General features: G+C 46.6%; 1 protein-coding gene across 2 annotated transcripts in view; it reads left to right on the top strand.

The window, feature by feature from the left end:
- prrg2 (proline rich Gla (G-carboxyglutamic acid) 2) overlaps positions 1-14752 on the top strand; it is a 36651-nt gene that overhangs the window by 3538 nt on the left and 18361 nt on the right. The window contains exon 2 of one of the 2 annotated variants that reach the window (XM_072271893.1): positions 11520-11556. The exons of the other annotated variant lie outside the window; for it this stretch is intronic. The gene's annotated coding sequence lies outside the window, so the exon portion shown is untranslated. The remainder of the gene's footprint in view (positions 1-11519; positions 11557-14752) is intronic. 2 annotated transcript variants of the gene reach the window in all.

Genomic DNA, 14752 nt, shown 5'->3' on the forward strand with positions numbered 1-14752 from the left:
TATTGTACCTCGTACCTGCTGCGGAGTCCAGCAACTCGCTCTGGGCGGAGATTCCGTCGCCCAGCCTGAAGCCGCTCTTGAGGTCTTCAGATTAGCTTGCCGCCCAGAACAATACAACTTCACACTCTAAAACATGACATTATAGACTCCTTTTCCCTAATTTTGCAGTCAGTTTTTGAAGGAAACGGGAATCGGGTGTCTGGGTGGGTTGGGAACAGGAAGGAAGTGCTGGCTCCTGATTACAAGAGGGTGCAGGTTGAAGTTCAACTATCTCAGCTCAGGAGTCGGACTGCAAGGCAGGCAGGACTGAGGGCGAGTCCCTGTCAGGTGGAGGAGATGATAAACAAGGGGCTCTCAGGTTAGTACGGCGCAAGAACAGGCCTTTTGGAACACAATGTCTGTGTTTAACATGGTGCTGAATTAAACCTCCACCTGTGTGTGATCCGTACCTCTGTTCCCTGTGCACTCACAAACCAACCTGAAAACCTTGTGAGTGTCCCTATCGCCTCTGCTCTCCCCAGAGAGCGGAGAACCTCTTTGTTCTCCCCAGAGATTGGGCCAGTATTACCCGTGATCAATGTCAATAAAACAATCAGTTCAATACATACAAAAAATGAAAGTCTGCAGAGCTGGAAATCCGAGCAACACAAACAAAATGCTGGAGGAATTGAGCAGGCCAGGCAGCGTCTATGGAAAAGAGTACAGAGTCGATGTTTCGGGCCGAGATCCTTCAGCTGGACTGGAGACAAAAAGATGAGGAATAGATTTAAAAGGTGGGGGAGAAGAGAGAGAAGCACAAGGTGATGGGTGAAATCAGGAGGGGGAGGGATGAAGTAAAGAGCTGGGAAGTTGGTGAAAGAGATACAGGCTGGAGAAGGGGAGAGTCTGATCGGAGAGGACAGAAGGCTATCGAAGAAAGGGGGGAGGTGCACCAGAGGGAGGTGATCGGTAGACAAGGAGAAAAGGTGAAAGAGGGAAAGGGGGATGGGTAATGGTGAAGGGGCAGCATTACCGGAAGTTCAAGAAATCGATGTTGGAGGCTACCCAGACGGAATATAAGGTGTTGCTCCTCCAATCTGAGTGTGGCCTCATTGCGACAGTAGAGGAGGCCAATGCTGGATTAACTCAGCAGGTCAGGCAGCGTCTATGATGGAAGTAAAAAGATGACACTTTGGGCCGCAACCCTTCATCAGGTCACCATTGTGCGCTGAATATGACAGTTCCCTCCTGGTGGGACCTTCACAGGATAGCAATATCCATTTGGTTTCCAAAAGATTCTATTCCTTACCTACAGTAAAGAGGAGATACTTACTTGCCCCAAAAGAAAAGAGCACAGCATCAGGAACCTTAATCACGGTGAAGCAGTCCCTGAACATGGACAGACCTGTGGGGCCAGCGACCCAGTGACTGGTGGGATTAGAGAGAGACAGTGGGCCAGACAGCATAGGGCTCGTCGTCATCATTGTTATGTGCTGCGTTGTATGATGTAGATGATCATGCTGTGGTCAAGGCTCTGTGAAGGCCATACCATTTGAAACCATATTAAAAAAATCTCGGGTGCCTAAGGCTTTAGCACAGTCCTGTGAGTCCACGGCTTGGAAACGCTGCCTATACTTTGAAACCCAGTCTAGTCCCATCTGCTTGTGTACAGAGTGATGTGTCTGGATTGTGTGTAAGTGAACCAATCAGACGGCCATGAGGAGGGAAGTACATGATCTTGCATCCCACACCACCAGGTTCAGGAACGGTCATTACCCTCCATCCATCAGGTTCCTGAACCATTGTGGATAACTTCACTCACCTCAGCTCTGAACTCACCCTATGACTGGAGACTTCTTACAACACATGCTTTCTGACATGTTGGTCCGTGGGCTGCCTCTTGTGCCAAGATGAGGCCACACTCGGGGTAGAGGAGCAACACTTTGTGTTCGACCTAGATACTCTCCAACTTGACATCAATATGGATTTCTCCTTCTGGTTTAAAAAAAAATTCCCTCCCCTCCCCTCCCCTCTTCTATTCCCCACTATGATCTCTTACCTCTTCTCTCCTGCTTATCACCTCCCCCTGGGTCCCCTCTTCCTCCCCTTTCTCTGATGGTCCCCTCTGCTATCAGATTCCTTCCTCTCCAGCCCTTTACCTTTCTCACCCTCCTGGCTTCACCTATCACCTTCTAGCTAGCCTCCTTTCCCTTTTCTCCCCCCCCCCCCCCCACCTTTTTATTCTGGCATCTTCTCCCATCCTTTTCAGATCTGAAGAAGGTTTTCAGCCTGAAATATGGACTGTTTGTTTATTCATTTCCTTAGATGCTGTCTGACCTGCTGAGTTCCTCTAGCATTTTGTGTGTGTCGTATGTTTTATTTGCACAGTTTGTCTTTTGAACATAAGTTGTTCGTTACAGTCTTTGTTTATATGTAGTTCTTTGTAAATTCTTTTAGTTTTTTCCCCTGTAATTGTCTGCAAGAAAATGAACCTGAAGGTAGTATATAATAATATTGATCCTGAGTAGGAAATTCTTTCGTTACAGGAGCAACATTTAAAAACTCACTTAACAGTGTGCAGACTTGAGTAATAATAAAATACAGAATAATAATATACAAGATAAAGCAGAGATAACATATATGTACTTTGATAATAAATTTACTCTGAGTGATGAACTTTGTTGCAAGGGATGGGTGTGTTTGAGAGAGAGCATATGCAGACAAGTAGACCAGTCTTGGTCATATCCATACCCGACTCACCCCCTGCTATAATAAGTGCTCGACCCTGACATTCACCACGGTTTTAGCAAAACTTTTGATCCTGGCATATGAGTAGTCACTGGATGGGGAGCTTTGTGACCATTCTCTGCCCTGGTATCTACTTGGCAGGCAGCAGAGAGGGAGATCAATGGAGCTCTCTGTCCGTCGAAAGGTGTGTGTAAAATGACGACCACACTTACTCCATCACAAAGGCAGTTACAGTTCAAAAGTACTTCATTGGCTGTATAGTTGTTCCAAAAGGGATGTGAAAGGAGCTCTGTCAATGCAGCTCCTGAGTTCCACTTACTATAATCGCTGTGATGGGCATTAGCTCTCAAAATGCTGGAGAAAACTCAGCAGGTCAGGCAGCATCTGTGAAGGGAAATAAGCAGTCCACAGTTCAGGTTGAGATACTTTGCCCACAGCTGCTGCTTGACCCACTGAGTTCTTCCTACTCTTTGTGTGTTGTAGGTCTTTGTTGGAGTGGACCAGCGTTAGAGAGGGAGGCTTTGCCCCAACAGGCTTGGGCAAGCACATGCAAAGCTTCTAAGTAAGTTTTCCACCCCCCCCCCCCAAGTTGTACAAACGTTTGTATATAGCCACTGAGTTGAGAATGGGTCCAGAGTTAGTGGTATGTTCTTTGTGTGCGATGTGGGAACTTTGGGAGACCTCCAGTCTCCCTAATAACTACATTCACCTGAAGTGCATCGAGCTGCAGCTCCTCGGAGACCGTGTTAAGGAAATGGAGCTGTATCTCGATGACCTTTAGACTGGTACAGAAGAATGAGCAAGCGATAGTTAGGAGCTACAGGGAGGTAGACGCCTTAAATTACAGGAGGCAGGTACCTGGGTGACTGTTAGGAGAGGGAAAGGAACTGGGCAGTCAGAGGAGAGTAACCCTGTGGCCATTCCCCTCAATAATAAGTACAGTGGATTCTAGTTAATTGGGACACATCAGGACCGGTATGTTTTGACCCAATTAAGCGGCTGCCCCAATTACCTGAAATTTCATGGAAATAGTTAAAAAGGTATAAAAAAAACCTACTGTTTAACTCAGTAACAAATTATGTATTTAAATGAAACACAGAACAAATTAGAACACTATCAATACTTCTACAGCACTATAAAACTGTGTATTAGTTCCTAAAAGTTATCAACAGAGGAATTCACCCAGTGTACACTGCCATGTTACTTTGACTGTAAAGGAACAAAATCAGTGCAGACCTAGTGCAGATAATGGAATGTCTTCATACAATGCTTTTGATGATTGTGTCCTCAAAATCTAAATTTTCATTGTAACATTCATGATGTTTGCCAATACTTTCAAATTCTTCGTAGTTCCTAACTTGCTGAAGTCATGAAATTGTTTCTTTTGTGACTCCCAGCCATTTCTGGCATCTCCAAGCCTGTTTGCTTGAAACTGCAGTGAGCAAAACAGTTCTGAATTGTTTAACCACTTATTTCTCGCCAACTATCAACAACTAGTATTTTTTTAAACATGCAATTGACACTATTTAAAAGTTCAAACACGGGGAAATCTGCAGATGCTGGAATTTCAAGCAACACACATAAAAGTTGCTGGCGAACACAGCAGGCCAGGCAGCATCTCTAGGAAGCGGTACAGTCGTCTAACTGAAAGAGGACTAACCGAAGTCCTGATGAAGGGTCGTGGCCTGAAATGTCGACTGTACCTCTTCCTAGAGATGCTGCCTGGCCTGCTGCATTCACTAGCAACTTTTATGTGTGTTGCTATTTAAAAGTTGTTCACTCGAAGCACAGTGTAGTATCTAACAGCCGCACAGTACACACAACTGACACTAGTTTGAAACTGTTTGGCAACAGTCTCCTGTCTCAGATAAGCAGCATAGTGTCCCAAATAAGTGAAGGGAATCACTGCTATTTCCTCAGTTAGTTTTTGTTCTTTAAAAGTTGTCTAAGTAAGCGTCTGCTCTGATTAACCGATGGCCCAGTTAACTGGAATCCGCTGTATAACACTTTGTGCACTGTTGGGGGGTGGGGTGTACGACCTACTAAGGGGAAGCAGCAGTGACTGGATCTCTGGCACTGATCTGGCTCTGGGTCAGCAGTGCAGTAGTGATAGGGGATTCCATACTTGGAGCAGACAGGAGATTTTTGAGGATATGAATGAGGCATCTGGGTGGTATGTCGCCTCCTAGATGCCAGGATCAGGGACGCTTCGGATCGAGTCCACAGCATTTTGAAGGGGGAGGGTGAACAGCCGGAAGTCGTGGGATGTATTAGTATGAGTGACATAGGTAGGCAAAGGGAGGAGGTCCTGAAGAGAGAATATAGGGAGCTGGGTATAATGCTGAAAAGCAGGACCTCCAAGGTAGTAATCTCTAGATTGCTGCCTGTGCCACGTTCCAGTGAGGGTGAGAATAGGATGATTTGGCAGGTGAATGCGTGGCTGATGAATTGGTGCAGGGGACATGGCTTCAGACTTCGGGATCATTGGCTCTCTTTCGGGGAAGGTATGACCTGCACAAAAATGTTGGATTGCACTTGAATCTGAGGGGACTAATGTCCTTGTGGGCAGGTTTGTTAGAGCTGTTGGGGACTGTTTAAGCTAATTTGGCAGGGGGATGAGAACCAGAGTGATAGGGCTGAGGTTGGGGCAGCTGGTACACAGTGTGTAGTGAGTCTGTGAGGAAGTTCAGGCAGATGACAGGGCAAAATTACAGTCAATGGCACGAGTTGAAGTTTAACATGGAGGCAAAATTGAAAAGGGTGATGAATACAGGACCGGAGGGGTTACATTTGGATGCACGCAGTATGCGGACTAGGGCAGATGATCTTGTAGCGCAGTTAGAGATTGGCAAGTTTGAAGTTGCGAGCAGCACTGAACCATGGCTGAAATATGATCACAGTTGGGAGCTTAACATATACTTTGTATTGAAGGGATAGGAGAGGGGTGGGTGGCTCTGTTGGTAAAATAATTAGATCAAGAGATGGCGTAGATGGAAAGATGTAGAACCCCTGTGGATAGAATTAAGAAACTGCAAGGGTAACAAGACCCTGGGAGTTATAAACAGACCTCCAAACAGAAATCAAGATGTAGGATACTGCTTGCAATGAGAGATAGAAAAGTCATATAAAAAGGGCAATGTTGTGATAGTCATGGGGGATTTCAATACGCAGGTAGATTGGGAAAATCAGGTTGGTGTTGAACCCCAAGAGAGGGAATTTGTGGAATGCCTATGAGATAGCTTTTTAGAGCAGCTTGTGGTTGAGCCCACTCGGAGAAAGGTACTTTTGGATTGGGTGTTGTGCTATGAACCAGATTTGATTAGGGAGTTTAAGGTAAAGGAACACTAAGGAAGCAGTGATGATAATATGATAGAATTCACCCTGCAGTTTGAGAGGGAGAAGATAAAGTCAGATGTACTTGTATTGCAGTGGAGTAAAGGGAATTACAGGGGCATGAGCTGGCTGAAGTTAATTGGAAGAGGATACTAGCAGGGATCGCAATAGGACAGCAATGGCTGGGGTTTCTGGGAGCCATTCTGAAGGCATGGGATAGGTGCAGCTCAAAGATGACTGAGTATTCTAAAGGGAGGAGGCGGAGGCAACCGTGGCTGATGAGGGAAGTTAAAGACAGCATAAAACCAAAAGAGAGGACACATAATATAACAAAAATTAGTGGGAAGTTAGAGGATTGGGAAGTTTAAAAATCAATAGAAAGCAACAAAAATTGTCACTATAGGAAAGAAAATATTAAATATGAAGGTAAGCTAACCAATAATATAATGGAGGATATCGAAAGATTTTTTTCAGATCTATAAAGAGTAAAAGAGATGAGAGTGGATATCTGACTGCTGAAAAATGACACTGGAGAGGTAGTAATGGGGGCAAAGAAATGGCAGATGAAGTTGTTGAGTATTTTGCATCAGTCTTCACTGGGGAAGGAAATAGGGGTATGCCAGAAGTTCAAGAGTGTTGGGGGGCAGAACTGAGTGCAGTTGATATTACTAAGGAGTAGGTGCTTGAGAAGCTGAAAGATCAGAAGGTAGACAAATCATGCGGACCAGATGGACTACATCCCAGGGCTCTGAAAGAGGTAGCTGAAGAGATTGAAGGAAATTCAAAAATCAGAGGTTCAAAGGGTCTTGGGATACTTTGTACTGGATTCCCTAAATATTGCCTTGCGGGTTTAGTTGGAGTTAAGGAAGGCAAATACAATGTTAGCATTCATTTTGAGAGGATCAGAATATAAAAGCAAGGATGTAATGCTGAGGCTTTATAAGGCACTGGTTAGACCATTCTTGGAGTATTGTGAGCAGTTTTGGGCCCATTATCTAAGAAAAGAAGCACTGGCATTGGTATGGGTGCAGATGAGGTTCATGAGAATGATTCTGGGAGTGAAAGGGCTAACATACAAGGAGCATTTGGTGGTTCTGGACTTGTTCTCGGTGGAGTTCAGAAGGATGAGGAATGATCTTATTCACACTCATCTCGGCCTTTCAGTATTCGATAGAGTGGATGTGGGGAGGATGTTTGGTGAGTCTAAGTCCAGAGGGCACAGCCTCGAAATAGGGAGACATCATATAGAGCAGATATGCAGAGGAATCTCTTTAGACAGGGTGGTGAATCTGTGGAATTCATTGCCACGGTCGGCTGTGGGGGTCAAGTTGTTGGGTATGTTTAAAGCAGAGATTAATAGGTTCTTACTTAGTCAGGGTGTCAAAGGTTATGGGGAGAATGCAGGCGTTGTAGGAATGCAGAGAATGCCGGAAGGATAGTAAGTCAGCGATGATGGCATGGTGGAGCAGACCTGATGGGCCAAGTGGCCTAAATCTGCTCCTTTGCCTTGTGGTCATGGTCTCGTAACTTAGCAGGTCAGGCAGCAACTAGGATGGGGAATAAACAGCTGGCATATCAGGCAGAGACTCTTCGGCACGACTAGAAAGCAAGGGGGCAGAAGACGGAATAAGAAGGTGGGAAAGAGGTCAAGCTGGCAGATGATGGTGAGGGGAAAGGTGGGTGGGGTGGGAGGATGAAATAAGAATCTGGGAGGTGATAGGTGGAAGAGGGAAAGGGCTGAAGAAGAAGGATTCTGATAGGAGAGGAGAGTGGACCATGGAAGAAAGGGAAGGAGGAGGGGCACCGGGGGAAGGTGATGGGCAGCGAGGAGAAGAGATCGGAGCAAGAATCATTCTTTTGTTTTGTGTCATGTCTTAACAAGAATGAGGAATGGAAAAAGAGAAAGATGGAGAGGCTATAAATTACTATAAGTTAGAGAAATTGATGTTTACGTTATCAGATTGGAGCAACATTCTTATATTGGCCTCTGCCCCTTCCTTTCCAGTCCTGATGAAGTGTCTCAGCCAAAAATGTCACTTATTCTCCTCTGTAGATGCTGCCTAACCTGCTGAGTTCCTCCAGCTTTTTGTGTGTTTCGATCAGCAGTCCCTTGTGTCTCCAGTTTATGGGTAGTGTACCTTTAAGGCACCCTTTTGACCTGTTGTCAGCCCTTCAGCAATAAAGGGTTACTGTTGGTCCGGAGTCTTTTTTGGTGGCTAATGGATGACTCAGTGAGTTCCGGCATTTCCTGAGTCAGCAGCTCCTCGACTGAAGTTCCACTCCAGAGACTTGAGCACAAGGTCTAGATCGCCGCTTGGGGGTTGGGGGGGGGGGGCTGAGCGAGTATTTGAAGAGTTGTCCTTCAGTGGAGACATTGACCCTACACCCCATCTGAATGCTGTTTAATGGAACTGGTGAGTTACTGTGGCAAAGGCAATGTTTTACCCGACAGTCATTGTCACTTGAGGGCATTTGTTTGTCTCCTTTTCTTCTGTACAAGCATGGCCAAATGTCAAAAATACGCTGGGCTGCCTTGACGTCATGTGATGTGTGTTGTAAATCTGAGGTTTCTTTCTCATTCAGCACAAACTAGAAGCTGTCTCCTTGCACAGGAGATCCCCAGGTTGATTGTTACGAGCTCTGAAATCATGTTTTACGTTTTGGTGTTGCAACCAACATCCTGTCGGTTTACTGATTAGCCACATCACACTGTTTGCAACTTCTTGAGTTCAAATTTCTTGCCAGGCCTAACTTTAGAGTATTACAGAATGGAAACAGGCCCTGGTCCGTGCCGACCACAGCATCCTCCCTGCTGGTCCAGGTCACCCTCGTTTGGCCTGTAACCCTCCAAACTCCCCTCCTTCATGCACCTGTCCAACTGCTTCTTAAATGTCACAGTTGTATCCACCTCGACCACGTTGTCTGGCAACTCGTTCCAGGTACTCTGTGAGAGGAATTACCTGGTCTCTTTTCAATCTCTCCCCTCTTATCTCGTACTTATGCTCTCTAGTTTTGGATTGCCCAACCCTGGGGGGGAATCAGACTGTCCTGCAGGCAGCTCTGGGGGCGGGGGGGAGAAGACTACCCCATCCAGACCCTTCATGGTTTTATGAACTTCGATGAGGTAACCTCCCGTTCTCCAAGAAATGAAGACCCAGCGTGGTCAGCCTCTCCTATAACTCAGGACCTTTAGCCCAAGAAGCATGTTCACACCTCTAGGGCACCTCTTTTTTTTTTTTTGGCGTGTGCCTGTGTGCGTGCGAGTCGGTGTGTCTGCATATGCGTGCGTGCATCCGTGATGATGTCTTTTTCATGGCTTTTCACAAGGCGTGGAGCGAAAGGGAGACCGTGTGGCACGCCACTCCTCACACGGACATTTTCGCAGTAGTTTTCCCTTTGTTTTACGAGGTCGAGTTGCGATCTTGACACTCAACCTGGCACGGATGGAAAGTGTACTCAGGAGCAGACCCGATTGGTTCCGAACCCGGGAACCTCCGCTCCTGGGTCCGGCGCTGATATCATTGCGCCACCAGTCGGCCCTCTAGGGCACCTTCTCAGCTTGACAGTGTCTTCCTGTAACAAGGTGACCAAAACTGTACACAATACTACTAGTGCAGTCTCGCTAATGACATATATAATTGCAACATGGAACCCCTGACTGATGCACAGTGCCTTGAAGTATTCAGCCCCCAGCCCAGCTAATGCGCAGTGTATTAGATTTATGCCACACTTACTGCTTAGCATTGAGGCCAAAAAATTCCATTTTAGACTCATTCAACCACAAGAGCTTCTTTCACATCTTTTCATTGTCTTTGTGATGCTTTGCAAAGTCTTTCTGCTCAAGGATGTTTTGTTTTTTAGTGGTACATGTGGTGTAAGTCTAATACTGCTCATCAGGCAGGTAACACCATCCCTACTGTAAAGTATGGTGAGGTAGCATCATTCTATGGGGATGCTTTTGGCAGCAGGGACTGGAAATCTAGTCAGGATTGATGGGAAGATGAATGCTGCTAAATACAGAGAGATCCCGGATAAAAACCTGTTGGCCTCTGCCACAAAGCTTAAACTGGCAAGGAAGTTTGTCTTTCAGCAGGACAATGACGCAAAGCACATCGCCAGAGGGTATTTGAGTGGCCCAGTCAGAGCCCTGACATTAACTCAATCGAACATCTCTGTCCACTGCCGCTCCCCAACTAACCTGGCACAGCTTGAGCAATTTTGCAAGGAAGAATGGGCAAATCTCGCTCCATCATGTTGTGCAACAATAACGGACTTATTCAAAAAGACCACTGCTGTAATAGCTGCTGCGAGAGGTGGTTCAACTAAGTACTGAGCAAACGGAGGGATGAATACTTTTGAACAGCTGACATTTTAGTTTATGAATGTTTAGTTTTTCACGTTTTGCAATCTTCCCTTTTGTTTGGGCTCTCTAATTTTGAACTCACCAACCCTGGGGAAAAGACTATGACTGTCCGCTTTATCCAGACCCCTCATGGGTATATAAACTTCTGTGAGGTGACCCCTCAGTCTCCCAAGCTTCAGGGAATAAAGATCTAGCATAGCCACCCTCTTCTATAACTAGGCTCTCAAATCTCACCTGCGCCTTCTCCAGCTTGCGGATGCCTTTCCTGCAGAAGTCAGGAAGTTGGTTGAGATGTTGATGGTCTGTCTGGCTTAACCCTTGGACCTGTGACTGCTTAAGCAGCCAGTGAGCGTGTAACAACATTTTTGTCAGAATCCTGGCAGCCCCTCCGTAAGGCATAGGAGCAGAATTAGGCCATTCAGCCCGTCGAATCTTCTCTACTATTCCATCATGGCTGATCCCGGATCCCACTCCACATCATGCACCTGTCCTCTCACCAGATCCTTTTTATGCCCGACCAATCGGGAAACCTTCAACCTTCACTTTGAATATACCCACAGACTTGGCCTCAGATGCAGTCTGTTGCAAGGCAATCCACAGATTCACCACTCTTTGGCTAAAAAAATCCTCCTTATTTCTGTTCAAAAAGGTCGCCCCTCAATTTTGAGGCTGTGCACTCTAGTTCTAGATACCCCTACCAGAAGAAACACCCTCTCCACACCCTCCTTATCTAAGTCCTTTCAACATTCGGTAGGTTTCAATGAGATCCCCACGCATTCTTCTAAATTCCAGTGAGTACAGGCCCAAAGCTGACAAGTGCTGCTCATATGTTAACCCCTTTATTCCCAGAATCATCCTCAAGAACCTCCTTTGGACTCCCTCCGATGACAGCACACCCTTTCTGAGATATGGGGCCCAATTGATAATACTCCAAGTGCGGCCTGACTAGTGTCTTATAAAGCTTCAGCATTGTCTTTTTGTTTTAATACTTTTCCGTGTTTTGTTACTGAAATTGAGATGTTTCTCTCTCCCCCCCCCCCCCGCCCCCCGATCCATACCTGAGTCCCGTGTCATCCTGGTTTCATCATCATTCAAGGTCACCAGACAGTTTCATCCATCACCAGACGGTTCAGGTAGGCCGTTCACACACCTCCCTCCCCCCACCCCCACCCACACCTTTTCTCAAAGATGATGAGAGGCGGGTGATAAACGCTGGCTTTGACAGTGATGTTCACCATCCCTCGAAAGAGCGATGCGAATCCTGAGGTGGGGCAGCCCCACGTTTTATGTTGGCAACATGGGCACCTGTTTCGTGTGGCGTTAAGAGTGGAACCCCGGGCAGAAGTTTCCGTGTAACCGGCAAAAGGAGTGAGCGAATGGTTTGCAGGCCTCCAGATCGAGTGTGCTGGTATGGTAGGAAGGAAGTGGTGGTGTATTTTAATTTTAATTCTGTATCTGTGGTCCTGCTATTAGATTCCACTAACTGTGTATCAGTGGAGGAAGTCTCAACAGAGATCCGGCTGTTCGGGGAGCCCATTAAGCTCTTGTGCCTTGTGCTGTAATTTATCACTGGCGAAGATAATTCTAAGTTTACTCCTCTTTTGCAGCTTCCTGTGCTTCAAAGAACGTAGAATACTGCCACTCAGAAACAAGCCCTTTGATCCCTGGTGTCTGGCATGATGCCAGATTAAACCAAGCCTATCCCATCTCCAACAGGATCTCACCACCAAGCACGTCTTTCCCTCCCTCCACTTTCTACCTTCCTGCGCAATTCCCTTGTCTATCCGTCCCTCCCTACTGATCTCCCTCCTGGCTGGCACTTCTCCTTGCAAGCGGAACAAGTGCCACACCTCCTCCCTCACTACCATTCAGGGCCCTAAACAGTCCCTCCAGGTGAGGCGACACTTCACCTGTGAATCTGTTGGGGTCATCTACTGTATCGGGTGCTTCCGGTGAGGCCTTCTGTATATTGATGAGACCCGATATAGACCAGGAGAGACTGTTTCACCGAGCACTTCCACTCTATCTGTCAGAAAATGCGGGATCTCCCCGTGGCCACCCATTTTAATTCCATTTCCCATTCCCATTCCAACATATCACTCCATGGTCTCCTCTACTGTTGTGATGAGGACACACTCAGGTTGGAGGAACAACACCTATTCCATCTGGATAGCCTCCAACCTGATTGCCCGAACAACAATTTCTCGAACTTACGATAATACCCCCCTTCACTGTTCCCCATTCCCATTTCCCCCTCTCACCTCATCTCCTTACCTGCCCCTTTTCTTTCTTCCATGGCCTTCTGTCCTCTCCTATCAGATTCCCCCTCCTGTATCTCTTTCACCGATCAACTTCCTAGCTCTTTACTTCACCCCGCCTGGTTTCACCTGTCTTCCCCCACTTTCTCACTCTGACTGCTCATTTTTTTTTCTCCCCCTCCAGTCCTGATGAAGGGTCTGGGTCAAAACGTCGACTGTACTATTTTTCTTTTTTTTGGCGTGTGCGTGCGCGTGTGTGTGTGTGTGTGTCTGCGTGTCCGTGCGTGCGTCCGTGATGATGTCTTTTTCATGGCTTTTACAAGGCACAGAGCAAGAGAGAGAGACGGTGTGGTGTGCCACTCCTCACACAGACATTTTTTGCAGTATTTTCCCTGTGTTTTATGAGGTCGAGTTGCATTCCTGACACTCAACCCGGCACAGATGGAAAGCGTACTTGGGGGCGGACCCAACTAGCTTCGAACCCAGGAGCCTCCGCTCCCGGGTCCAGCGACGATGTCGTTGCGCCACCAGCCAGCCCTGACTGTACTCTTTTTCATAGATGCTGCCTGGCCTGCTGAGTTCCTCTAGCAATTTGTGTGTGTGTGTGTGTGTGTGTGTGTTGCTTGGACTTCCAGCTTCTGCAGATTTTCTCTTCTCTATTTTGACATCCCTTGGTGCGGTAGCGTAGTGGTTAGCATAATGCTGTACAACGCCAGCGGCTTGGGTTCAGTTCCCACCACTGCCAGTAAGGAGTTTGTACCTTCTCCCCGTGACCGTGTGGGTTTCCTCCTGCAGTCCAAAGATGTCGGGGTTAGTTGGTCACATGGGTGCAATTGGGCGGCACAGGATCATCGGGCTGAAGGACCTGTTACTGTGACACATCTCTAAATAAATTTAAAAAATAACTTGATGTAAAGTTCAAGTTTATTCATCTGACTGTACATGTGTCGAACTAAACGAAGCAAGGTTCATCCGGACTATGGAGCACCTATAAAGCATATGTCATACACAGCATGTATCACACACAGCATGTATCACACACAGCATGTATCACACACAGCATATATCACACACAGCATATATCACACACAGCATGTATCACACACAGCGCATAAAACAAAATATTACCACAAGTAAGTTAATAAAATATAATTCAAACTGCATTAGTGCGCTATCCTGATGCTGAGATCTCGGTGGTGGCAGGGTATTCATTATTCTCTGCCTGAGGGAAGAAGCTGTTACCCAGTCTGGCAGTCCTAGTCCTATCATCTGCTGCTGTGTCTGTGATCTTCCTGTCCCGGTTCTATTATAACCATAATTACATCAATATCACCACGAGCTGTAAAGTGTCGCGGGTCTCTGAGCTTGACCAGGAAGCCCTAGAAATGGGTAACAGAGACATAAGACACAATAGAGCAGCGGTCCCCAACCACCGGGCCGCAAAGCATGGGTTACCAGGCCGTGACGAAACGATATGATTTGGCGATATGAAACGATATGAGTCAGCCGCACCTTTCCTCATTCCCTGTCACGCCCACTGTTGAACTTGAACGCATGCGAGGTCATTACTCACGCAAGATCATCAGTCAGTCATTAACCTACAGCTACTCGATGAGGAAAAAAACAAACATCGCTTGAGAGTTTCTTTGGAAGAGGTGGTAGGGGACTTAAAAGGCCTAACGATGATGATAGCGCAGAGACAGCTGAGGCTGAGACTGTTTAAAAAAAAGAAAGCGTCCTTCGACAGAAAATACGACGAGTTGTACATAAAATATGGCCACGAAAGCACTGAAAACGTTGCTTCCATTTCCAACATCATATCTCTGCGAAGCGGGGTTTTCTGCAATGAATGCAACGAAAACTAAACTGCGGAATAGACTGGACATAAGGAACCCCCTTCGAGTATCGCTGTCTCCCATCACCCCTCGATGGGACCGTCTTGTTGCAGGGAAACAAGCCCAGGGCTCCCACTGATTCAGCGATATTGGTGTGTTGCAATGATTTTATCTGTTCATACGGGAAAATATGTGCTGTGTGTTTAATATCCAAACATTACTTAAAATGTTATGAT

The sequence above is a fragment of the Mobula birostris genome, chromosome 11 (assembly GCF_030028105.1).
Source record: "Mobula birostris isolate sMobBir1 chromosome 11, sMobBir1.hap1, whole genome shotgun sequence".
Classification (NCBI taxonomy): Eukaryota; Metazoa; Chordata; class Chondrichthyes; order Myliobatiformes; family Myliobatidae; genus Mobula; species Mobula birostris.